Source organism: Natator depressus, chromosome 9 (genome assembly GCF_965152275.1).
Source record: "Natator depressus isolate rNatDep1 chromosome 9, rNatDep2.hap1, whole genome shotgun sequence".
Classification (NCBI taxonomy): Eukaryota; Metazoa; Chordata; order Testudines; family Cheloniidae; genus Natator; species Natator depressus.
Genome location: NC_134242.1, coordinates 83,546,737 through 83,571,886, shown reverse-complemented (window position 1 = coordinate 83,571,886; position 25,150 = coordinate 83,546,737). Strand labels below are relative to the sequence as shown.

At 44.7% G+C, this 25,150-nt stretch overlaps 1 long non-coding RNA gene across 1 annotated transcript in view; it reads right to left on the bottom strand.

Annotated features, from left to right (window-relative positions):
* Positions 1 to 257: 257 nt before the first annotated feature.
* LOC141993153 (uncharacterized) overlaps positions 258 to 25,150 on the bottom strand; it is a 64,289-nt gene continuing 39,396 nt past the window's right edge. The window contains exon 4 of the long non-coding RNA XR_012640791.1: positions 258 to 614. This is a non-coding gene — a long non-coding RNA (uncharacterized LOC141993153). The remainder of the gene's footprint in view (positions 615 to 25,150) is intronic.

Here is a 25,150-nt window from a genome sequence, read left to right as displayed (position 1 = left end):
GGAGAGAAGCACCAGGAGAGGTGGTGGAGGAGGGAAGGACAAGGCCACACAGCACTTTAAAAGTTTAAAACTTTGAAACTTATTGAATGCCAGCTTTCTGTTGCTTGGGCAATCCTCTGGGGTGGAGTGGCTGGGTGGCCGGAGGCCCCTCCACCGTGTTCTTGGGTGTCTGGGTGAGGAGGCTATGGAACTTGGGGTGGAGGGCGGTTGGTTACACAGGGGCTGTAGCGGCGGTCTGTGCTCCTGCTGCCTTTCCTGCAGCTCAACCATATACTGGAGCATATTGGTTTGATCCTCCAGCAGCCTCAGCATTGAATCCTGCCTCCTCTCATCACTCTGCCGCTACCTTTCAGCTTCAGCCCTCTCTTCAGCCCGCCACTTACTCTCTTCAGCCCGCCACTTACTCTCTTCAGCCCGCCACCTCTCCTCCCGGTCATTTTGTACTTTCCTGCACTCTGACATTGTCTGCCTCCATGCATTCGTCTGTGCTCTGTCAGTGTGGGAGGACAGCATGAGCTCAGAGAACATTTCATCGCAAGTGCGGTTTTTTTGCCTTCTAATCTTCGCTAGCCTCTGGGAAGGAGAAGATCCTGTGATCCTTGAAACACATGCAGCTGGTGGAGAAAAAAAAAGGGACAGTGGAATTTAAAAAGACACATTTTATAGAACAATGGGTACACTCTTTCATGGTAAACCTTGCTGTTAACATTACATACATAGCACATGTGCTTTCGTTACAAGGTCGCATTTTGCCTCCCCGTAGCGCGTGGCTAGCCCCGCCACCCTCCCAGTGGCTAACAGCGGGGAACATTTCTGTTCAGCCACAGGCAACCAGCCCAGCAGGAATGGGCACCTCTGAATGTCCCCTTAAGAAAAGCACCCTATTTCAACCAGGTGACCATGGATTATATCTCACTCTCCTGAGGATAACACAGAGAGATAAAGAATGGATGTTGTTTGAACGCCAGCAAACATACACTGCAATGCTTTGTTGTACAATGATTCCCGAGTAAGTGTTACTGGCCTGGAGTGGTAAAGTGTCCTACCATGAAGGACGCAATAAGTCTGCCCTCCCCAGAAACCTTTTGCAAAGGCTTTGGGAGTACATCCAGGAGAGCCACAAATGCCAGGGCAAATTAATCATTAAACATGCTTGCTTTTAAACCATGTATAGTATTTTAAAAGGTACACTCACTGGAGGTCCCTTCTCCGCCTGGCGGGTCCGGGAGGCAGCCTTGGGTGGGTTCGGGGGGTACTGGCTCCAGATCCAGGGTGAGAAACAGTTCCTGGCTGTCGGGAAAACCGGTTTCTCCGCTTGCTTGCTGTGAGCTATCTACAACCTCATCATCATCATCTTCCTCGTCCCCAAAACCTGCTTCCGTGTTGCCTCCATCTCCATTGAAGGAGTCAAACAACAAGGCTGGGGTACTGGTGGCTGAACCCCCTAAAATGGCATGCAGCTCATCATAGAAGCGGCATGTTTTGAGCTCTGACCCGGAGCAGCCGTTCGCCTCTCTGGTTTTCTGGTAGGCTTGCCGCAGCTCCTTCAGTTTCATGCGGCACTGCTTCGGGTCCCTGTTATGGCCTCTGTCCTTCATGGCCTGGGAGATTTTGACAAATGTTTTGGCATTTCAAAAACTGGAATGTAGTTCTGATAGCACGGATTCCTCTCCCCATACAGCGATCAGATCCCGTACCTCCTGTTCGGTCCATGCTGGAGCTCTTTTGCGATTCTGGGACTCCATCATGGTCACCTCTGCTGATGAGCTCTGCATGGTCACCTGCAGCTTGCCACGCTGGCCAAACAGGAAATTGAAATTCAAAAGTTCATGGGCCTTTTCCTGTCTACCTGGCCAGTATATCTGAGTTGAGAGTGCTGCCCATAGCAGTCACAATGGAGCACTCTGGGATAGCTCCCGGAGGCCAATACCATCTAATTGTGTCCACAGTACCCCAAATTCAACCCGGCAAGGCCGATTTCAGTACTAATCCCCTTGTCGGGGGGTAGAGTAAGGAAATCGATTTTAAGAGCCCTTTAAGTCGAAAAAAAGGGCTTCGTCGTGTGGATGGGTGCAGGGTTAAATCGATTTAACGCTGCTAATTCGACCTCAACTCCTAGTGTAGACCAGGGCTAAGGTGCCACAAGGACTCCTCATTATTATTACCTTCCAGATTAATGCATGTTTCAGATCTTACCCAAATACACGCTACAGTCAATTCTTATTAATTAAACTAAAATTTATTAAAAAACAAAAGAGAGAAAGTATGATTAAAAGATCAGTATACATACAGACATGAGTTCAATTCATTTAGGTGTAGATTCATAGCAGAGAGAGTGAGCTTTGTGGTTGCAAAAAGTTCTTTCAGAAATAGTTCATAGTTTATAGTCCAATGTCCAAATATCACATTCAGGGCGTACCAGCATAACTGGGACCTCAATCTTGCGACTCAAACTTCCCCTGAAGAAGCTTAAGCAGATCTGAGATGACAGACTCAGGACCCCAGGATCTTTTATATAATTTCATGTCCTCTTTCACAAGTTGGGATTTCCTCAGGGAACAAAAGGTAATTAGGATGGCTTTGAAGGAGGTACATCACCTGTACTTAGCTATACAAATTAACATAAGGCCATTTGCTTTTGCCACCACCATTCACAGTACATTTCAAAGAGAGATGAATCCCAAGATAACCCATGTTTACAACTCATTTAAATGATATCAGAATACAGCATAGACAGGGACTGTTGATTACATTGTCCACCCTACTCATACATATGTAAATACACAAAAGTGTCACACATGGCCTATTGAATTAGTGGAAGGGTTCCAAGAGTAGCCCCTCCTCTAAAAAATGTTTGAATGCAAGAATTTTCCTTTCTTTTAGTAATGATTTGTTTAGGCTGGTCACAGTCTGTTCTTATGGTGGTAAGTGTGTAGTTGCTGGTGAGTATTTGCTTCAGGTTGGGGGACTGTCTGTAAGTGAGGACTGGCCTGTCTCCCAAGGTCTGTGAGAGTGAGGGGTCATCCTTCAAGATAGGTTGTAGATCCAGATGATGAAGATGTCATCATTGTAGCTCAAGTAAAGTAGGGGTGTAAGGGGATGAGAGCTGAGGAAGCGTTGTTCTAAGTCAGCCATAAAAATGTTGGCATATTGAGGGGCCATGCGGGTACCCTAGCAGTCCCACTGACTTGAAGGTATAAATTGTCCCCAAATCTGAAATAGTTGTGGATGAGGACAAAGTCATAAAGTTCAGCCACCAGGTTTGCCGTGATAATACAAATGCAAATACTCACCAGCAACTACACATCACACAACAAAAACACCAACCCAGGGACCAAACCCTGCTACAAACCCCGGTGCCAACTCTGTCCACATATCTATTCCAGGGACACCATCATAGGACCTAGCCACACCATCCGGGGCTCGTTCATCTGCACATCTACCAATGTGATATATGCCATCATGTGCCAGCAATGCCCCTCTGCCATGTACATTGGCCAAACCAGACACTCTCTGTGCAAAAGAATAAATGGACACAAATCTGACATCAGGAATCATAACATTCAAAAACCAGTAGGAGAACACTTCAATCTCTCTGGTCACTCAATAACAAACCTCAAAGTGGCAATTTTTCAACAAAAAAACTTCAAAAACAGACTCCAACATGAAGCTGCAGAACTGGAATTAATTTGCAAACTAGATACCATCAGATTAGGCCTGAATAAAGACTGGGCGTGGTTGGGTCATTACAAAACCTAAACTTAATTTTCCCAATACTAATTTCTCCCTACCGTTACTCACACCTTCTTGTCAACTGTCTGTAATGGGCCACTCTCTTACCACTTCAAAAGTTACTTCTCCTCCCTTGGTATCCTGCTATTAATTGATTTATCTCATTAGACTGACCTAACATTTGGTAAAGCAACCCACATCCTTTCATGTATTTATACCTGCTCCTGTATATTTTACTTCATGCATCTGATGAAGTGGGTTCTAGCCCACGAAAGCTTATGCCCAAATAAATTTGTTAGTCTCTTAGGTGCCACAAGAACTCCTCATTTTTTTTGCTGATACAGACTAACATGGCTACCACTGAAACCTAAATTCAATATAAAATCCTTTTTTGGAGAGTCTTTATCCCCATATGAAGGTTCAGATTCAGTGATGGCATTGACTTCAATGAGATTTGTGCCTGTACAGGCCAGGGGTGAATTTTGTCCTGACAGTCAAGAGAATGCCTCTATAAAATGACATGTGAGCAATATCGCAAACCCAGGCTCTGAACTGAGGGTCCTCGTTCCATATTTGGGTTTTCCATTTAGAACCCGAGTATCTAAAATTGGAATTTCTGCACCTAAACTTGGTGCTCAAATTTGAGAGTTGGGCTCACATTTGATATAATGCAACTGGTAGCAATTAAAAAGTAAATCAAAACTCAGTTTTGTGTGTCTGTCAGCAGTCAGCCATGTAAATGAAATTTCAGAGGAATGTGCAGTAGAGAAGTATAAACCATACTTCCCTCCCCCATCCTAGCAGCCTGTAGTAATGGGGCTGTTAGAGATTGAACTTGCACACATTCTTTTGTAACTGTAAGGACGAGCTGATAGTTATCAGATCTATAAGACCTTAAATGTGCATGTTTCTCTTTCCCAAAGATTCACTGGGCAAAACTGACTTCAGTGAAGTTAGACCAGGGATAAATTTGATCCATTAGCTCCAGAATGTATTTTCTCAAGTGAAAGAATCTATTATAACTATTTTAGTATAAGTAGGCTCCTGTGCAGCTGCACAGCTATTACATACCCAGAAATTAAACAGTATTTTTGCTTTCAACAGTTTGTCATTATTTCAGTTTTTAAGGCAAAACAAGTCATCAATTTGAGGTCCTCAAGAGTAAACCAATGTCATGCTCGTTTATATATTTACTGGTGTAAAACCACATATTAAGAAAGGAATTTCTGAAAACCCACAGCACAAAAGGGGATCAGAGACATGATCCAGACATGATTTAGAACAAGACTTAGAAAATGGCTATGGAGGGAATGAATATGAAACACTTAGAAAATCAATTCAAACTGGTCTCAGTTTCAAGTTTCAGAGGCTCCTATTTACAATGGGGGAGATGTTATACCAATAAAATAAAAACCAGCAGGATCTTATTAAAGGGGATAAGACAAAATGTCACATTTATTGTGAATACAAAAAGAATCGTAGCAGGCAGTCAGTTATAGCTATAATATTTCATTCAGTTTCACATTCATTCAAACATTCGTTCATTCACACACACAGGTTCTGCAGCTGCTGTATAGTTACCAGTCCTGAATGTAGCTTGAGTTCGTGGCTTGGGTTTGCAGCTTGTGGCGGCTAACTGGCCAGGAAAGCCGGGCACAAGGAAGAGCTGGGTCTCTGTTGGGCATGCACCGATGCCCTTCCATGTTGGCACCAGAATGTTACCCTTCAAAGTCTTCCATCTCACTCATCCTTTTTGTAGGCTTTAGTTTGAATCCAGAGTCTATAGGTCTTGCTGTGTCACGCTTCCTCTGGGTCCGGTGTGATTGATCACCCGTCAATTGCAGACATGACTTTCAGCCTAGGACCTGGCTTTGATGTTTCTTCAATTGTACTTTTGTTCTTTTCTTTTGAGGGTGGACTCCTCTTACTTTGTCAGGGCTGTTGTCTGCATCTTCAACCGTTGGGTGTTTACACTTTATTTCATCAGGATGGGCTTGGGGCTGGAGGTTGATTCCATCATCCATACATATCTCATTCACACATCTAAACTAAACTAATAAGATTACAGCAGGGTTTTGCAAAAATGAAGGTTGCAGCAAGCTTTTACAAAATGGAGTGAACATTTTAAAATGGAGTTTGGGACAAGTTAAAATGGAGTTTGAGTTACAATATGGACAAGTGTAAGGAATGGCAAACAGTGAACAGAAGTTACAATATAGACAAGTATAATGAATGACAAACAGTGAGCAGAAGTTATAATGTTGAAACAGTGTAAGTTTCAGCGATTAAGCAGCAATTGGATTGAAAGTGAAACTCAATTAGCCAGGTATTGGGATAACTGGTTTTATGAATGAGTGTTGTTTCACTCATAAAACTTTGCTTCTGAAGTTATATTAATAGAGTGAACAATTAAAAACAATTTCATTGATCAGTTCTACACCAGCAGAGTGGATGTTCCTTTTCCTTTCTTGGAACGTCCCTGTTTTAGCATCATACAAGGGAGAAGTTACAGGCGTTGCATCCGGTTCTTCAGAGGGGTCTTTTATTGGCAAACTGCTGGTGGCTTTGTGCATCCAAAAGAACATAACAGTGTCATGAAAGTTCAGCAATAGTAGCAAGAACATAGTTACGCATACAAACCAAACAGAAGGCATCAGCCATTTTCGCACCATGGTTGATTCCTTTATTCTGACCACGGGGCTGGTCATGGCAACTGGGTGCCAGCAGGTGCTAGGCTCTCCTCTGGACTTCTAAAGGCTTTATTCTGGCCTTTGATCTCCAGAGTCCCCTTTACCAGCAGGCCTGAAGCCTTAGCTGGCTATAAAGGCGAATCACTGGAGATATCACTTTCTCTTCCTGAGGTTGAACCTAGGTTCCCTTTTGGGGCCTGAAGCAGGGTTGCCGTCATGATCACTCCGGTTGTTTCAGAACTGGATCTAGAGGTTGAAAATCCTCAGCGTTTGGGTCCCAGGGTGGTGTTATTTTCTTGCAGTGGGAGGCGTGGAACCAGCTGACGAATCCCTTGCACTTGACCGCTGTATGGGTGGTCAGTAGGATCTGGTAGGGGCCCGTCCAGCGAGGTTCTAAAGAAGTCTTTCTCTGATATACCTTAATATAAACCCAGTCCCCAGGCTGAAGGGGGTGGCACGGTGTGTCAGCTGGTTCCACCAGGGCACTTTGGACCTGTGAGTGGATAGACCTAAAGCAACGAATTAGCATCTGACAGTATGTTATAACAGTATCATCATTTAGTTGCAGGTCAATTGGCAAGAGAGTCGGGGAGGGGATGCTGGCATATGCATAGATCTGGCCATAAGGATGTCATATGGGGACAGGCCATGTTTGCATGTAGGTGTGCTCCTCATGTACAAGGGGTAGGGCATCAGGCCATTTAAGGCTGGTTTCAGCACAGATCTTAGAGATTTTGTTCTTTAGTTCCCCATTCTTGCGCTCAACCGCCCCCACACTCTGGGAGTGATGAGCACAATGCAAGTGTTGGGTGATGTTAAGAGCCTTGCAAATCTGTTGCATGATTTGGCCTGTAAAATGGGTACCTTGGTCGCTGTTACTAGAAAGAGGTAGACCAAACCGAGGAATGAAATCCCTTAACGATTTTTTTGCTACGGTGGGGGAATCGGCCTTAGCGCAAGGGTAGGCCTCTATCCATCCAGAATACATACAGACACAAACAAGAACATATTCATAAGAACATTTTGGCATATTGATAAAATTGATTTGGATATTTACAAAAGGTCCCCATGGAGTGGGGTGCGCAGCGGGTTTTGTCCGAACTGGTCTGCTGCTATTGTGGGCTAGGCAGGTCGGACAAAAATTGCAGTACTGCTGTGCCATAATGGAGAAATTTGGGGCATACCAATGACGCAGTACTGAAGCGATCATCCCCCCTTTGCTCACATGCGCCAATCCATGGGACGCACGAGCGAGATAGGGGAGCACAGCCTTGGGCGCCACCAAGCGGCCGTCTGGGGAGCGCCACAAGGCATCTGGATGCAAAGTACATCCATCCCGCCTCCATCTGTCCTTCTCTGGTTCTGGGGACAAATCTTGCATAAGAGCTAAATCATGGAGAGAGGCAGGCATGGAGGGGAACTGTGAACTAAAGAAAATAAAATCAAATGGAGCCGGAGACCCGGAAAGGGCCACCTGTCTGGCAGTAGCATCTGCCAGTGCATTTCCTCTAGTAACATCATCATAAGGTTTCTGGTGAGCACTACATTTTACAATGGCAATGGCAGAAGGGAGCTGAAGGGCAGAGAGAAGGGCATCAACAAAAGGCCAATTACTAATCTTTGCCCCCCTTCCCCCGAAGTGAGAAATCCTCAGTGTTTCCATAGTTGCCCATAATCATGAACCACCCCGAAGGCATATCGAGAGTCTGTGTAAATGGTAACAGACTTGTCCTTGGCTAAAGTTCAAGCACGGGTAAGGGCGACAAATTCTGCGACTTGGGCTGAGTGTGCTCCCGTAAGGGAGTGGGCCGCCACAGGCTTGTGTTGGGAACAAACAGCATAGCCGACCACAAGTAGGCCTGCAGGATTTCTGAGGCAGGACCTGTCTACATAGAATAGCAGATCAGGATCATGAAGCGGGGTATCCTTCAGATCAATTCTAGGAGTGGAGAGTTCTGCTGTCTCAGCTAAACAGTCATGGGGTTCTCCAGCCGCTGCCGTGGGAAGTGGGGTTAAGGACAGGACAGTGAGTAAGAGTTACATTTGAAGCATTTAAAAGCAGCATTTCATATTTAGTTAGTCTCGAGTTAGAGAGATGCTGGGTTTTGCTTTTTAGAAGCAGGGTGGCCACAGCACGCAGGATGGCCACACATAAGGGGGAACCCAAGACGAAAGTAGCAGAAGCCTCCACAATGGAAGCGGCTGCAGCTACCGCCCGAAGACAAGGAGGGAGTCCAGCTGCTACAGGGTCCAAAGGTGAGCTATAATATGCTACGGGGCGTTGTTTGTCACCATGAGTTTGGGTAAGGACCCTCAAGGCTATTCCCTCCTTCTCGTGGCAATAGAGAGTGAAGGGCTTCTGGTAGTCAGGTAGGCCCAAGGCGGGGGACCTGGTAAGAGCTTCCTTAATTCTAGTAAATGTTTCCTCGGCTTTTGGGGTCCATGGAAGGGGTTCAGGGACCTTATCAAGGGTTAATTCTTGCAGGGGCCTAACAATAGCTGTATACCCAAGGATCCACTGTCGGCAAATACCCAGCCATACCTAGGAAGCCGTGCATTTGTTTCTTAGTGGTTGGTTTAGGGACCTGGAGGATGGCTTGTATTCGTGCAGAGGACAAGCGTCTCTCTCCAGCTGAAATATCATGTCCCAAATAGTGGACTTTGGGCAGACAGAGCTGCAGTTTGGACTTGGAGGCTTTATGACCCTTCTTGGCTAGATCTTGCAATAGCATAAGGGAATCAGTTTTGGAGGCCTCTAAAGATGGCGATGCCAACAGCAGGTCGTCTATGTACTGGACCAGAGTGGACCCCATTTTGAACACAATGTCATCCAGATCCCTTTTGAGGATCTGCGAGAACAATGCGGGCGATTCGGTATAACCCTGGGGTAACCTGGTCCAAGTGTATTGACACCCTTGGTAGGTAAAAGCAAACAGATATTGACTATCTCTGTGGACAGGGATAGAGAAGAAAGCCAAGCAGAGATCAACAACCGTGAAATAAATGGCAGAGGGAGGAATATAGGAGAGAATAATAGCAGGGTTCAGGACAATTGGGTAGGTAGGGAGAATGGCGGCACTGACAGCACGGAGATCCTGGACAAAGCGCCAGGTCTGCTTGCCAGGTTTCCTTACGGGTAAAATGCGGGTGTTACATTTACTGACTGTAGGAATAACAACTCCTTGCCTAATTAGGGAGGTAATCACTGGGCGGATTCCCTCCTCGGCCTCCCTTGAGAGAGGGTATTGCTGAACTCTAGGAAGGGGTTTTGCCGGATCTAGGCGAATTTGAACCGGTTGGGCAGTCCTGATGCACCCTACTTGGTTGGCATGCTTGGCCCATAAACAGGGAGGAACCTTGGCCAGCAATTCCTGTTGCAACAAGGAAGGGCTGGGGTCGGTCTCCTCCTCTGGAGCGCCCAATTGCAGGACTGCCAGGAGCTCATTTTGGCTGGGATCTGGGACATCCAAATACACACCGTCTGGGATGCAATAAATTGTACAATTTAATTTGCACAGCAAGTCTCTTCCCAAAAGGTTAACAGGTGAGCAGGGGCTGAGGAGGAAAGCATGGTGCTCAGACAGAGGACCGATAGAGACAGTCAGAGGTGAGGAGATGGGATGGGGAATAGGAGTGTTGCTCACTCCTACTGCATTCACTATTTTTGAGGTTACTGGAAAAGAAGGGAAGTCGTCCGCGCGGAGGGTAGACCGCGAGGCACGGGTATCTAGCAGGCAAGAGGTAGGGGTGCCATTAATTATACAGTTTACATATGGTTCTGTCTGGTTTAAAGGGACAAGTGGAGCGATGAGGTCACCTGTCTCCTGGCTATCCTAACGGCTTTGAGGGAACAGGGGAAGAATATTGCGGTGCAAGGGCAGGGTCAATTGACCACTCAGGGCGATTGGGACAATTGTTTTTCCAACGGCCCACTTGTCCACAATTGAAATTGTTATTATTTTTTCCCTGGGTAGGGAGACGGTAGGGACCTTTGTTGGGTCTCTCTCCTCTTCCCCTTAATGGGCGGTTGTTGTGGGGTTTCTGTATATTCTGGATCTGGAGGGTCATTAATTTAGTTTCGATGTCATCCTTTTTCTTTTCTAACTGACGGGAGTAATTCTGGGCTGCTGCCAAAATTTTGTTAGGGTTTTTTCCCTCCCAATCCACAATATCAATCTTTAATGGTTTCCTAATTGTGTATTGAGTCCCTGGACAAAGGCGGCCACTATGGCTTGATTGGCATCTTCCTCTGCATTACCTATGCCAGAATATCTTTCGAAAACCTGCTTAAGGCACTGCATGTAATCAGCAGGGTTTTCTCCTTTGTTTTGTCTACAAGCACTAATTTTAGTCCAATCTGTCTTTTTTGGGCAAATTTTCCTGTTATTGACGGGTTTGTTCTTTTGCGGTTAATGGTCTTTCCTAATTTCTAGCTGCTATGGTTACATTTCTTAAGCCGTGCTGTTGTAACTGCCCTACAATGGAATTTTCCTCACCCTCTTCTTATGCTCTGTATACACAAGTTTCAGAGTAACAGCCGTGTTAGTCTGTATTCGCAAAAAGAAAAGGAGTACTTGTGGCACCTGAGAGACTAACCAATTTATTTGAGCATAAGCTTTCGTGAGCTACAGCTCACTTCATCGGATGCATACTGTGGAAAGTGTAGAAGATCTTTTTATACACACAAAGCATGAAAAAATACCTCCCCCCACCCCACTCTCCTGCTGGTAATAGCTTATCTAAAGTGATCACTCTCCTTACAATGTGTATGATAATCAAGTTGGGCCATTTCCAGCACAAATCCAGGTTTTCTCACCCCCACCCCCCCCACACAAACCCACTCTCCTCCTGGTAATAGCTTATCTAAAGTGACACATTGTAAGGAGAGTGGTCACTTTAGATAAGCTATTACCAGCAGGAGAGTGGGTTTGTGTTTGTGGGGGGGGGGGGTGAGAAAACCTGGATTTGTGCTGGAAATGGCCCAACTTGATTATCATACACATTGTAAGGAGAGTGATCACTTTAGATAAGCTATTACCAGGAGGAGAGTGGGGTGGGGGGAGGTATTTTTTCATGCTTTGTGTGTATAAAAAGATCTTCTACACTTTCCACAGTATGCATCCGATGAAGTGAGCTGTAGCTCACAAAAGCTTATGCTCAAATAAATTGGTTAGTCTCTAAGGTGCCACAAATACTCCTTTTCTTTCTGTATACACAGTTAGCTTGACCATAGTTTTAGGCCTATAAGCAGTCCCATCTCAGAGAGATGCTTTTTCAAACTTTTACTGGAGTCCCAGGTGGGCTTTAATCCATCATCCATTACCTTTAATCCTTTGAGAAAGCCTTGTGATTGTCTTGAATTCATGTGACTGTGGCATTAAACTTCCCTGTGCTTTTAAAATGAAAGGGAACTTCAAAAGACTCATTCATGCAATCTGCCTCATGTCAATAGCTGAAATCCATAAACAAATATTGCCCTGGAGCTTGCATGTGATGATGTGGCATGAAACATTTAATTAAACTGAAACTCTGATGGAGCATTTCATACATATATAGTAATGTTAATGATTATACATTAATACATATTAGGCCTAGATATTTTCGTGGCTCCATATTTAATTTACTCATATGTAAAAACATTCAAAGTGTTTTAAAAAAATATACTGTAATTGCAGTAGCAGTTACAGCAGTAAGAGTATTGATAAAGTAAGAGTAAATGTTTGTGAAAAACCCTGGTTTCGAGCACCCCAAACCTGGGGAGAAGTTTAGATTCAGATCTGAATCTGAACTCTGAAGTCCAGTCCTTTCTCTAGTATTGAGTTCCACTATATTAAAAAGTTAAAGCCACCTGAAAGTAGATTCCATTATTTGTGGTGCAATCAGGTTCTGACCATCTGCTCAGGTATCAGTATTATATAACACCAAGAGAGTCCATGATAACTATTCATCTGTAGAGAAAGAAACTGTGTCACACGCAGACCTTTTTTTTTTTTACTGGACAAGCAGAGGTAGTTCAGTTAGATGAGTTTCAGCTGAAGCCCACATTGTGTGTATATTAATGAAGAAGTTAATTCATTCAGCAGGAATGTCCTCAGACAGAGGAGATGGAAATATTTTTGGAACCAATCAGGAGGCACTGAAAAAAAATTCTTAATGATAGCACAAGGTACATTTTGCTTCACTAAGAAAACAACTGCTTGAACTACTCCACTTCTTGCTTCTTGTATTTTTAATTAAGTATTAATCATCAGTTGTTTAATAATAATAAGGTTCTTCAGGAGCAAAATGGGAGACTGATTTGTTGTATGGGCAGTGCAAGTCCACACAAAGGATTGGATCTAAGCTGCACTTCTCAGGAAAGTCTTCTCAGGAAACAGCGTTGGGGCTTGACATCACCCCTCCTCCGCCTGAAGTGTGCACCCTGGAAGCAGCCCTCTGTGGGGCTGCTTTGCTGTAGAGAATAGCTTGCGTGCACAGCATGTAACTAAATGCTGCTTCTCAGCAGCAGTGCTGGCAACTTCATGCCTGAACACAATGTGGGTATGTTCCTAATGAGTCTATGTACATTTATAACATTCCTCTGCACACTATTTTAAGCCCTGAGCTTGCCCAGTACCTGCCAGCAATATTCCTGGCTTTGGCTTGGTGCCGCAAGTGCATTCCTCTTCTGAACAACAATTTTACTCATCACTAGAAAGTAAATTCTACACGACGTACACATCCGATGAAGTGAGCTGTAGCTCACGAAAGCTTACGCTCAAATAAATTTGTTAGTCTCTAAGGTGCCACAAGTCTTCCTTTTCTTTTACTCAGAGTCAGGTAAGCAGAACACAACACACTGAGTTTAATTTCACTCACTATTCATTTCTTTGGTTTCTCTTCCCTCCCGTAGTTTGCTTTCGTTTTACATTCATTTGGTGCTCCAATAGAAACAAACAGTCACATTATCTGCTTTAAACACTTTTTCCTGTGAACCCAGGGCCCAATCCTGCTCCCACTGAGATCAATTACAAAATTCTCATTGCGTTAAATGGGAGCAGGATTGGGTGTGCTGTAGGGCGGCAAACATTTTTAACTACTGTAGTTCATTTTTGTCTTTTCCTTGTGCAGAGGAGAAGAGAGCCGAAGAGCAGCTACAGCATGGTTTAGTAAACTAAGCGTGGGAATAGGAGCCAGGAACACTTGAATTCTGCCACTGACTCCCAATCCGTAAAATAGACACAATAATACCTACCTACCAGGATGTTGTGACAATTAAGTAGATAATGTTTGTAAACCATTTTGAAGTGTTTATTAGAAGGGAGAAAGGGTAACATTACAGATCCTTACTCTCCTTTTTTGTTTCCAAAGCAATTACACACTTGACCAGACAGCCTGCTTTCTCAGACATTCCTTACAGCTCAGATACAGAGGAAGCGTATACTCAAATGCCATGATGATCAGAGAACTATAGAAATTAGATAATTAGATTAAACTTGAAATGTTAAGGATTTGACTATGGAAGTGGGGTGAGATTGTGGATGTATCTTAGTGCTATAGAACTGAAAGACCTGACATTGCTGTCTCTATTTTCCACTATTAACTGGCAGATTAGCTGGGAAGTACTCAGCCTAGTTTAGGGGAATTACAAAATTCTGGCCACTATAGTTTTATCACCCTTGCAACAGACTACATAAAATTATCAGTTTCTTTGTGGCAGGAATTGTCCACCAAATAAATCTGAATGAAAGTCCCCTAAATTGTTATACATTAATAAATACAGTGATAAAGTCATACAGTAAGAGCAGGGGTTCTCAGACTTCACTGCACCATGACCGCCTTCTGACAACAAAAATTACTACACAACCCCAGGAGGGGACCGAAGCATGAGCCCACCTGAGCCCCGCCACTTCGGGTGAGGGGAGCCAAAGCCAAAACCTGAGCCCCACCGCCCTGGACAATGGGGCCAAAGTCAAAGCCCAAGGGCTTCAGGCCCAGGTGATGGGGCCTGGAACCGGAGCCCTGCCACCCAGGGCTGAAGCCCTCACGCTTCGGCCATAGGCGGTGGAGCTCAGGCTTCGGCCCCAGGCTCCAGCAAGCCTAATGTCAGCCCTGGCGACCCCATTAAAATGGGGTCACAACCTCACTTTAGGCTTCTGCCCCACAGTTTGAGAACTGCTGAATAAGAGCATAATCAGGAAGAAGGTTCAGCATATATGACACCGCACATGATTTGATCTATGTTGCTGTTGTGCCACTCAAGTTTCCCCCCCGAATGGCAAGGGGCAGCTGGTACAAATGCAAACTCCCATTTGTACAGAATGAGCTACCAAGTGGAGCAGCAATACTGAAAACTGAACATTCAGAGATCTGCATCTGTCTAATCTATCTGCATTTGAGCCACGATGATACAATTTGTTTGAAATCCCTGTTGAGCAGTTGCCACAACATTGGTAAACTGGGAGTGATTAAAAACATCCTTATTTGGGGCTGCAGTGACACCCACTTCCTTTCCGAGAAGCTGGCTGCCCACAGAAGGGAAACTTTATTCACCTCACAATTGCACACACATAAGAAAGAATAAAATGCTAGGTCACTGTACATGTTTACTGAAAGAATATAATACTCATTACTCAGATGAATTGCTACAGACAATAAGAATAGCATTCCCCTCTGTCTATGCACTCTGCGTGCCACGATATTCAAACTACATTACTAAGTCAAAATCTCTGGTCTAAAGGATTCATTATGTTCCAATGGTTTAAACAACATGTATATACAAGTTAAATCTGTGGGTATCCAGAACTAACCAGGCCACTCAAAACTTCACTGGAGAAGTGGGGATAGAGCTCAAATCCTCGTGCTCCAAAAGCAAAGTCCCTGCTACCACAAGAACTGAAGGAGAATTCCTATTAGCTATTAGTAATATAGGCCTATGACACAGAGATTAGCTGTTCTAAATTTACAGAGCAGAGGGTATGATGTACACACACTAGCCAGTTTGTTACAATACGCATGGTAGGCTAACATAAATACCTGTTTACAAAAGAAACAATTATGTAAAGTAGATAGTTCCTGGCCTGGCCACCATAAACAATAGAAGGGAGAAATATCTTTTTTCCAATAAAAGAGGACAGTGGGATGGTTAGGTTATACAACACCTCAGGGATTAGAAATTCTGCTGCAAGCCAAACAGTCTGTAGACAAAAACAAGGTTGTTGCCTGCAGAGCCCGCTGTACCCCTGGCACATACGAGCCCAACAGAATTGAAGGTATTAGATTCCAGTCCCACATGAGGAGAGATTCTTGGAGCTACATACATTCTTTCAGAAGAGCAAGGCTCCAGGGGAAAGCATTCTTTAAACTCTACACACAAGGGGAAGCTTTAAAAAGAAAATACTGAGCCTATTTACACCAGGTGCTGTTACACAAAGAAATCTGGCCCTGTGTAAGCAATTTACTTTGCCCATGTTTTGTTTTTCTTTTAACCATTCTGACTATTATTGTTTGGAAAGATGGTTCTTCTCTCACAACACAGCAGCTACTGCTTCTTGGTCATAAACTGAACTCACAGCTAGAACTCTGCAAAACTCTTGTGGTTTTGTTTCAAGGAGATTCATGTGAACTTTGTCTTTGGTTTTGATCAATGTGGATTTGCACCCATAAATCTTGCTTAAGTTCCAGATTCACCAACGTGAAAATCAAGTGAAAGCACCAACCTTCATGTACATTTGCTTTACCATATGGTGAACAACTCTCATTTAAAGTCAAATCTTGTAAGCAGCACAGATGGTTTCAGAAACAATGAACCCACATGTTCTCCATCCCAACTGTAAAGGACTTGGAGGTAATGGATTTGGGGGATTTCCTGGGACAATTCCCAGATGTAACTGAGTCATTTTATGTAAAATGTGAAGTTAGTTTTGCTCCAAAATATCCTGCCTGTTGACCCTCAGAGCATGGTACAAAGTCCATCTCTTACTCAGGTTGAGACTGGCATTTGTGGGTGAAGTAGGCTACAGTTTGATTTAATTTCTGGTTGGTTATTTTCTCTTTGGGGAAAGAGGACATTGCTGGCTTTATGTTTTATAAAAAGAAAAGGAGTACTTGTGGCACCTTAGAGACTAACCAATTTATTTGAGCATGAGCTTTCGGCTTTCGTGAGCTAGAGCTCACTTCATCGGATGCATCCGATGAAGTGAGCTGTAGCTCACGAAAGCTCATGCTCAAATAAATTGTTTAGTCTCTAAGGTGCCACAAGTACTCCTTTTCTTTTTGCGAATACAGACTAACACGGCTGTTACTCTGAAACCTGTCTTTATGTTTTATGTCATCCAATTTTTAATTCTATTAAAAACACTTAGAGACTGGGATTCTTTCTTATATTTAAATATAATACTATCTCAGGTTTTATGTTCTTGCTGTTTCCTGTCCTCAGATGCCCTTAACAAACATACCTTGCTCTATTAATTCTATTTTAAAACGCTCCACACACAAATCTGTTTTGGTTTGACATAAGGTTGCAGGAAGCATTACATTGCATTTGTACAGTTTTACAATTTACTACCAGATTATCAAATTAACAATTTAATTTTGCATTCATTTTTGATCAGGTTAATGTGAGAGAGGAGAATAGAACATGGTACTATAAATACTTGTGGTTTTGCTTTTCTTTTTTTGCAATGCCTAGACCTGTCAGATACATACACAATAAAACAATTAATCACGTCTTGAAATGTTCCTTCAGGGGATTCCAGTTGTGGTCTGCAAATAGAAGCTAAAGCCAGTTTACATCCTACTTGAACTAAAAATATGGTGGTTTAACAGATACTGCTGTACTTTGTAAAGGAAACTTGACATTACAAAATAGTTATTTACATAATTAAATGTTTATTAATGATGTCACTTTTATATATTTGTTCATAATCTATTAGCAGTTGGATCAAATATTTGGACATTGCTTATTTAGGGGATGTCACAGGTTCAGTCGAGCACCTCTCCCGGTACTCACCAGACAGCTGTGACAGGATCTAACCACTGAATCCTTGGGCGTTTTAAGCCCCCAGAGTCTGAATGGAGTCCAGGCACTGTTGCTATCTTAAGGCCTTGGGGCAAATTGTCAAGGTACAGACTGATCCAGCGCTCCCGCCTGAGAGAATCACTTGATCTCCGGACCAGTCCCTGGAACATGTGTTGATCCCTCAGACTTCCCAGTAGCTTAAACACACCCTCTCCAGAACTCCACCCAAAGGCATGAGCCTTCTAGTTTACCTTCTTAAGGAGGCATGTGATAGGTTTAGATGCTTAACACACATAAAGACAGACTGTGCACAATATTCTCAACCACCATTACTCTTTCTTTAATAGCATGAGAAAGATGCTGATGTATACAGAAATACTAAACCCTACATACGTTTCCCTGTCTCTATTTCCTTGCCACTCCTGAGCATTCTCTGGACTCAGGACGGGGTCATATGAGGCCGTCCAGTGTCTTTCTGTTCACAGTGCATGCCTTCTCCCCACTGCTTGTCTCCTCTCACCTTGACCGGTTTGTCCCCTTCTCCTCTCCTGACCAAATTTCCTGGGTGTTTTCCTGAGCCTTCCCCTACAAGTTATTTTATAACCTCCTGCTCTGTCACCTCTGTCTCTTTGTCCGTCTGATGGGGAGTCTGCCCCACACTGGCCCATAAGAAGTAATAACGCTCTAGGGAGGCTGTGCAGGAGGCAGCCAATTAGAGAGGGTCTGCGAGGAGCAGCCAATCAGGGCTGGGCAGGCCCATATAAGAAGGGCTGCAGGGCAAAGCAGCTTCAGTTGCACCCTGGAGCTCAAGGAGGGAGGATTGGCTGTCTTGCAGGTGGGAGAATGTGTGTACCCTAGACAAAGCAGTGCTGCTAGTAGGGACCAGGGGTGCTAGGGAAGAGCCCCTGGCTTGTGGCTGGGAGTTGTAGGCTGACACCCTGAGGCAAGGGCAAAGAAGGTGCTGGGGCTGTGGGGAAGTGGCCCAGGGAAATAGATTGAGAGGTTGGAAGGGATGCAGCATGTGGCTGCCATCTACAGGGTCCCTGGGCCGGGACCCAGAGTAGTGGGCCCAGATCCCCCTGCCACTTGCCCCTGAGGAAGTGGCAGGATTGTCAGACTGCAGTGCTGTCCCCTGGAAGGGGGGGAGCACAGTGTGTAGCACAGCTAGAGGGCTGTGTCCTGAAGAGGATGCTGCAGATCTTGGAGTGACACAGGTCCAGGAGCAGAAGTGACAGTGGGTGAGACATTACCAAGAGTCAGCATACCAACCTGTGGAGCTGATCTGCAAGATGACCAGCAGGAGGTGTGAGCATGGTGAGTTGTATCCTGTCACAGTCCTGCATGGGAACTATTCACTCTCCAACCCTGATCCCAATCCCCCAGTCTCCTGTTGAGGGAAGCTGGAAAGAACTGTAGGATGCAGTTACTCTTTTGTTCTCCCAGATAAGGGCTATTCAGGAGCTGAGAATCCTTAATGATTGGCTGTGATTTCTGGTCTGGGCAGTACATGCTTAAAAGTTCGCCACCATTGGTGGATACAGAGAGGCATTCATGATATAGCAATTTTCACAGCAACAACTGCAGAATAATGTCATAATATCAACCAGAATTTGTAAGTCACATATCAGTTCCCCAAATCATCATAGAGGGTCTAGAGACAGATACACCTAAGTAAATGAGAATAGAAAGTCTGGAATAATTCCAAGGAAGTCAGATCAATTACTCTGGTTTAAACTGGTGTCCACAAGTTTGAAATCTGTCCCCATGTCTTCTCTTGATGTGAGCATAACCCCCACTAATGTTCATGAGGGATATGTGTATTATAATTATTAATACAAATAAAAATCATTCATGTACAATTAATTTGCACAGCACTTTACAAACTGACGATTTGGGCGATCTGTTTGATATTGGGACGGGAACTCTCTATGTATCTATGTCAGACTGCAAACTCTATTTAGCATGTAGGGCTTGCTACTTTCTCTGTTTTCACCTCCAGGTGAGACTTAAATTCCAAGGGGAGGTGACACATAGGTAACAATGGAGGATCATTAAACCTTGATTGTTCTCTGTTCACATGGAAGCATCTTTAGACAAAGAGTTCCAGAGTAACAGCCCTGTTAGTCTGTATTCGCAAAAAGAAAAGGAGTACTTATGGCACCTTAGAGTCTAACCAATTTATTTGAGCATGAGCTTTCGTGAGCTACAGCTCACTTCATCGGATGCATACTGTGGAAACTGCAGAAGACATTATATACACAGAGACCATGAAACAATACCTCCTCCCACCCCACTCTCCTGCTGGTAATAGCTTATCTAAAGTGATCATCAAGTTGGGCCATTTCCAGCACAAATCCAGGTTTTCTCACCCCCCTCCACCCCCCCCCCCCCACACAAACTCACTCTCCTGCTGGTAATAGCCCATCCAAAGTGACCACTCTCCTTACAACGTGCATGAAAATCAAGGTGGGCCATTTCCAGCATAAATCCAAGTTTAACCAGAACGTCTGGGGGGGGGGGGGTTAGGAAAAAACAAGGGGAAATAGGCTACCTTGCATAATGACTTAGCCACTCCCAGTCTCTATTCAAGCCTAAGTTAATTGTATCCAATTTGCAAATGAATTCCAATTCAGCAGTTTCTCGCTGGAGTCTGGATTTGAAGTTTTTTTGTTGTAAGATAGCGACCTTCATGTCTGTGATTGCGTGACCAGAGAGATTGAAGTGTTCTCCGACTGGTTTATGAATGTTATAATTCTTGACATCTGATTTGTGTCCATTTATTCTTTTACGTAGAGACTCTCCAGTTAGACCAATGTACATGGCAGAGGGACATTGCTGGCACATGATGGCATATATCACATTGGTGGATGTGCAGGTGAACGAGCCTCTGATAGTGTGGCTGATGTTATTAGGCCCTGTGATGGTGTCCCCTGAATAGATATGTGGGCACAGTTGGCAACGGGCTTTGTTGCAAGGATAGGTTCCTGGGTTAGTGGTTCTGTTGTGTGGTATGTGGTTGTTGGTGAGTATTTGCTTCAGGTTGGGGGGCTGTCTGTAGGCAAGGACTGGCCTGTCTCCCAAGATTTGTGAGAGTGTTGGGTCATCCTTCAGGATAGGTTGTAGATCCTTAATAATGCGTTGGAGGGGTTTTAGTTGGGGGCTGAAGGTGACGGCTAGTGGCGTTCTGTTATTTTCTTTGTTAGGCCTGTCCTGTAGTAGGTGACTTCTGGGAACTCTTCTGGCTCTATCAATCTGTTTCTTCACAAATCTTGGGAGACAGGCCAGTCCTTGCCTACAGACAGCCCCAGAGGCTCGTTCACCTGCACATCCACCAATGTGATATATGCCATCATGTGCCAGCAATGCCCCTCTGCCATGTACATTGGTCTAACTGGAGAGTCTCTACGTAAAAGAATAAATGGACACAAATCAGATGTCAAGAATTATAACATTCATAAACCAGTCGGAGAACACTTCAATCTCTCTGGTCACGCAATCACAGACATGAAGGTCGCTATCTTACAACAAAAAAACTTCAAATCCAGACTCCAGCGAGAAACTGCTGAATTGGAATTCATTTGCAAATTGGATACTATTAATTTAGGCTTAAATAGAGACTGGGAGTGGCTAAGTCATTATGCAAGGTAGCCTATTTCCCCTTGTTTTTCCTTACCCCCCCCCCCCCCCCAGACGTTCTGGTTAAACTTGGATTTATGCTGGAAATGGCCCACCTTGATTGTCATGCACATTGTGGGGAGAGTGGTCACTTTGGATGAGCTATTACCAGCAGGAGAGTGAGTTTGTGTGTGTATGGGGGTGGGGGTTGAGAGAACCTGGATTTGTGCTGGAAATGGCCCAACTTGATGATCACTTTAGATAAGCTATTACCAGCAGGAGAGTGGGGTGGGAGGAGGTATTGTTTCATGGTCTCTGTGTATATAATGTCTTCTGCAGTTTCCATAGTATGCAGCCGATGAAGTGAGCTGTAGCTCACGAAAGCTCATGCTCAAATAAATTGGTTAGTCTCTAAGGTGCCACAAGTACTCCTTTTCTTTTTAGACAGAGTTGTGTACCACCTAGACGAACCAGTCTGCCTAGGTGGGCTGGTAACTAAGCAATGGATTATCTGGTGAGGCTCATCAGGATCACCTGACAAATGGGACTAGAGGTTGTAAAAGAAAGGGTCTCTCTTATCAGCTGTTTTGAGGGAGAAGAGACCAGAAGCAAAAAGCTGGCTGCAGGAGTGAAAGAAGACTCCATGTTCTGGAGGGGAAGCCATGTACAGGAGGGCAGAAGGAGAGGAAGCCTCAGCTCAAAGAACGTTCAAGAGGGTTAGGAAACTAAGGCAGCGAAATGAATGTATGTTTCTTGTGCTAAACAAAGTAGAGAGTAAGTGTGACCCTGGAACCTCTTGACACTGATGGACAGAGGACACAGGGGGTACATAGAGATTTACAGGGATCCCCTGGTCAGTTAAAAAATTAACTAAAGGGTGGCATGCAAGGTCTTTACTGAGAGCCAGTAACACACTGGTCATCATAATACTGAAATATTTAATATTACAGATATTTAAAGATTTATGTACTTATGTTGGAAATTATATTCCTAAAGTGTGTGAGTTAAAGCAGGTCACCTGGAGTGAAAAACATGTTCCTTTCAGACAGGCAGAGACATTTATTGCCTAGTTATATCAAAATTTAATACTGAATAATTTACAATGGAAGCCTATTTGTATACTAAGCCACCAGCTAATCAAGATTGCAAAATCTACAGGAAGGACAACAGCAGGAATGAGTCAAGTTTACAGGTAATGGTCAAAGGATTGTTCTGATATATCCTTGGTTGCTAAAGGACAGCCTCGTATCTTTCACCCAGAAGTAAGATGATGGGGAGTTGCTTCATAAACAGAATTTCACAACCACACCTAGCTGTCATATGCTGGAAGGATTTTGGCTGAGCTTTCGCTCTTGTGACATAACAATATCCTATTAAGTTTAGGCTCTAGTATGAGTTTTATTTTATTTTACATGTAACCCTTTGTTTCCAATATTTCTACGTGCTATCATTTGAATCTCTGTTCTTTATTAAATAAAAAGACTTGCTTTCTCTATGAACAAATCTAAGTGTTGTGTTAAGTGAAGCTGTGCTCTGCCGTGTAGCTGGGAAGCTGTGGTATACTGTTCCTTTGGGAACAGAGCCTCTGGGACTGCGGAGCTGGTGCTCAGGCTGGAGGCAGCATGTGGAGCCCTGTGGCCCCCCCGCCAAGGAACCAGACCTGCCGGCTGCTTCCCGAGTGCAGCACGGTGCCCCAGAACAGGTAGGTTCTAGTCTGCCTTAGCTCCACAGCACTGCTGACTGGACCTTTAATGGCCCAGCCAGCAGTGCTAACTGGAGCCGCCAGGTTCCCTTTTCGACTGGGCGTTCTGGTCAAAAAACGGACACTTGATCACCCTATGTGAGGTCCCTTTTCTGTGAAGGGGTAACGACAGAGTCTGTGCCCAGCAACTGTGCCAAAGAAAGAGAATGCTGGAGCCTATTCAAACTGTTAAAGCTTAAAAACACACAGGCCTAGTACTTGGGGGCCCATACAGAGCAGCCTGGTGAGTGAGCAGAAGGAGAGCTTTACCAGGGCTGTGTCACAAACCAAGAGTAAGATATAGCCATGTCCCAAAAGCAAGGCCACATTTCAACTCTGGGACCACATTTCAACTCTGGGAAGATGTGGAGAGATCATTAGGGAAGAGAATGTGGCAGGAAGAATTCCTGTCAGAGTGCGGGGACCACAGGGGGGGTGCTTAGCAGGCAGGGAGACTGTTCCAAGAACTCAGTGTGTGAAGGAAGTCTCTCAGTTTCTTGACAGTGAGAAGACAGAAATCAAATTTTAATAAGGCCTGGTCTACACTACAAGTTTGTCGGATTTAGCAGCATTAAATCGAATTAACCCTGCACCCTTCCACACAATGAAGCCATTTTTTTCGACATAAAGGGCTCTTAAAACCAATTTCTGTACTCCTCCCCAATGAGGGGATAATAAACAGGAAGCCAAGGAAGAGGTTGATGTGTCGCAGGAGGACAGGAAGTGGTGTTTTGAAAAGGCTGAGATGGGAGGCAGCCAAGAGAAGGTTGCAGTAACCTACCAAAACTTGGACAAGGATTTAAGCCGGGGTGAGGAAACCACGGGCCACTTCCGGCCCATCAGGCCTTTTAATCCAGCCCCTGAGCTCCTGCTGGGGAGCAGGGCCGTAGGCTTGCCCCACTCTGGCACTCCAGCTGCCAGGGAGTGGGGTCGGGAGCTTTCTGTGTGGCTTCCAGAAGCAGCAGCATCTCTCCCCTCCAGCTCCTAGACATAGGGACAGCCAGGGAGGGGGGCTCCGCACACTGCCCTTGCCCCAAGTTCCACCCCCACAGCTCCCATTGGCTTGGAACCACGGCCAATGGAGCCGCAGGGGTGGCACCTGCAGACGGGGCAGCATGCAGAGCCACCTGGCCGGGCCTCCGCATAGGAGCTGGAGAGGGGGACGTGCCGCTGCTTCCAGGAGCTGCTTGAGGTAAGCACTGCCTGGAGCCTGTCCCCCTGCCCACATCCCAACCCCCTGCTCCAGCCCTGATCCCCCTCTTGCCCTCCAAACCCCTCAATCCCATCCTGGAGCACCCTCCTGCACCCCAAACCTCTCATTCCCAGCCCCATCCCAGAGCCTACACCCTCAGCCAGAGCCCTCCCCCCGCACCAGCATGGAGCCCCCTCCCACATACTAAACTCCTCATTTCTGGCCCCACCCCAGAGCCTGCACCCCCCGCCAGAACCCTCACACCCTAACCTCCAATTTCATGAGCATTCATGGCCCTCCATGCTATTTCCATACCCAGATGTGTTCCTCAGGCCAAAAAGTTTGCCCATCCCTGGTTTAAGCAGTGGGGACAATGAGGATAAGGAATGGAATCTGGTGGTACTAAAGAGGGAGACCGGGGGGGGGGCGGGAGGGGAGAGAGGGACAGACAGGAATTAGTCAGAAACTTGGCATGAAATGAGAAGGAGTCAGAGATGACACAAGTTGTGAGTCTGGAGTACTGGAAAGACAGAGTTGTCAGTGATGACAGAGAAGGAAATAGATCCCTTAAGCAAGAGTAACCTGACTCCACCATTTCTACTATCAACCCTGAATGTAGCATTATTACTTCCAACTTATCTATTGTGGGACTTTAACTCCTTGCAAAGTGTAAAATACTGACTATTAGCCCTTTGACCAAAAACAAGTGAAGCATATTTTCCAGACAGTACTCTGGATGAATTTAAATTGACAGCAGTTGTGTTTGTATGTTACTATAATGAATTCTGGTCGAGGAGACTGAAAAAAGACAGAAATGGGGACCATTATTTCAAAATAGCTAGAAAAACAGGGGATAAGAGTGTTTCTTACATCAAGACAACTGGAAATACACTTAGCAGTCAGGTTTTAATTTCTCCCTATTTTGTTTTATTGCATTCAGTGTTTGTTATTTGACTTATAACACTACCCACTTATGGTGCTAACATTAAGGACCATTCAAAATGTCCATTATATATCATTGTTGTTGCTTAGCTGTGTGTATGGCTATCTATACATGTCTATCTGACCTGAAAGTTGGAATTAAAAAGGCATTTGTTTGAAAAAACTAATAGGATTTTGTTTTAAAGTTCTAAAAATGTTTTAAAAGTGAGATGTGGTGTTTATACTGCTGTCTGGTTAGT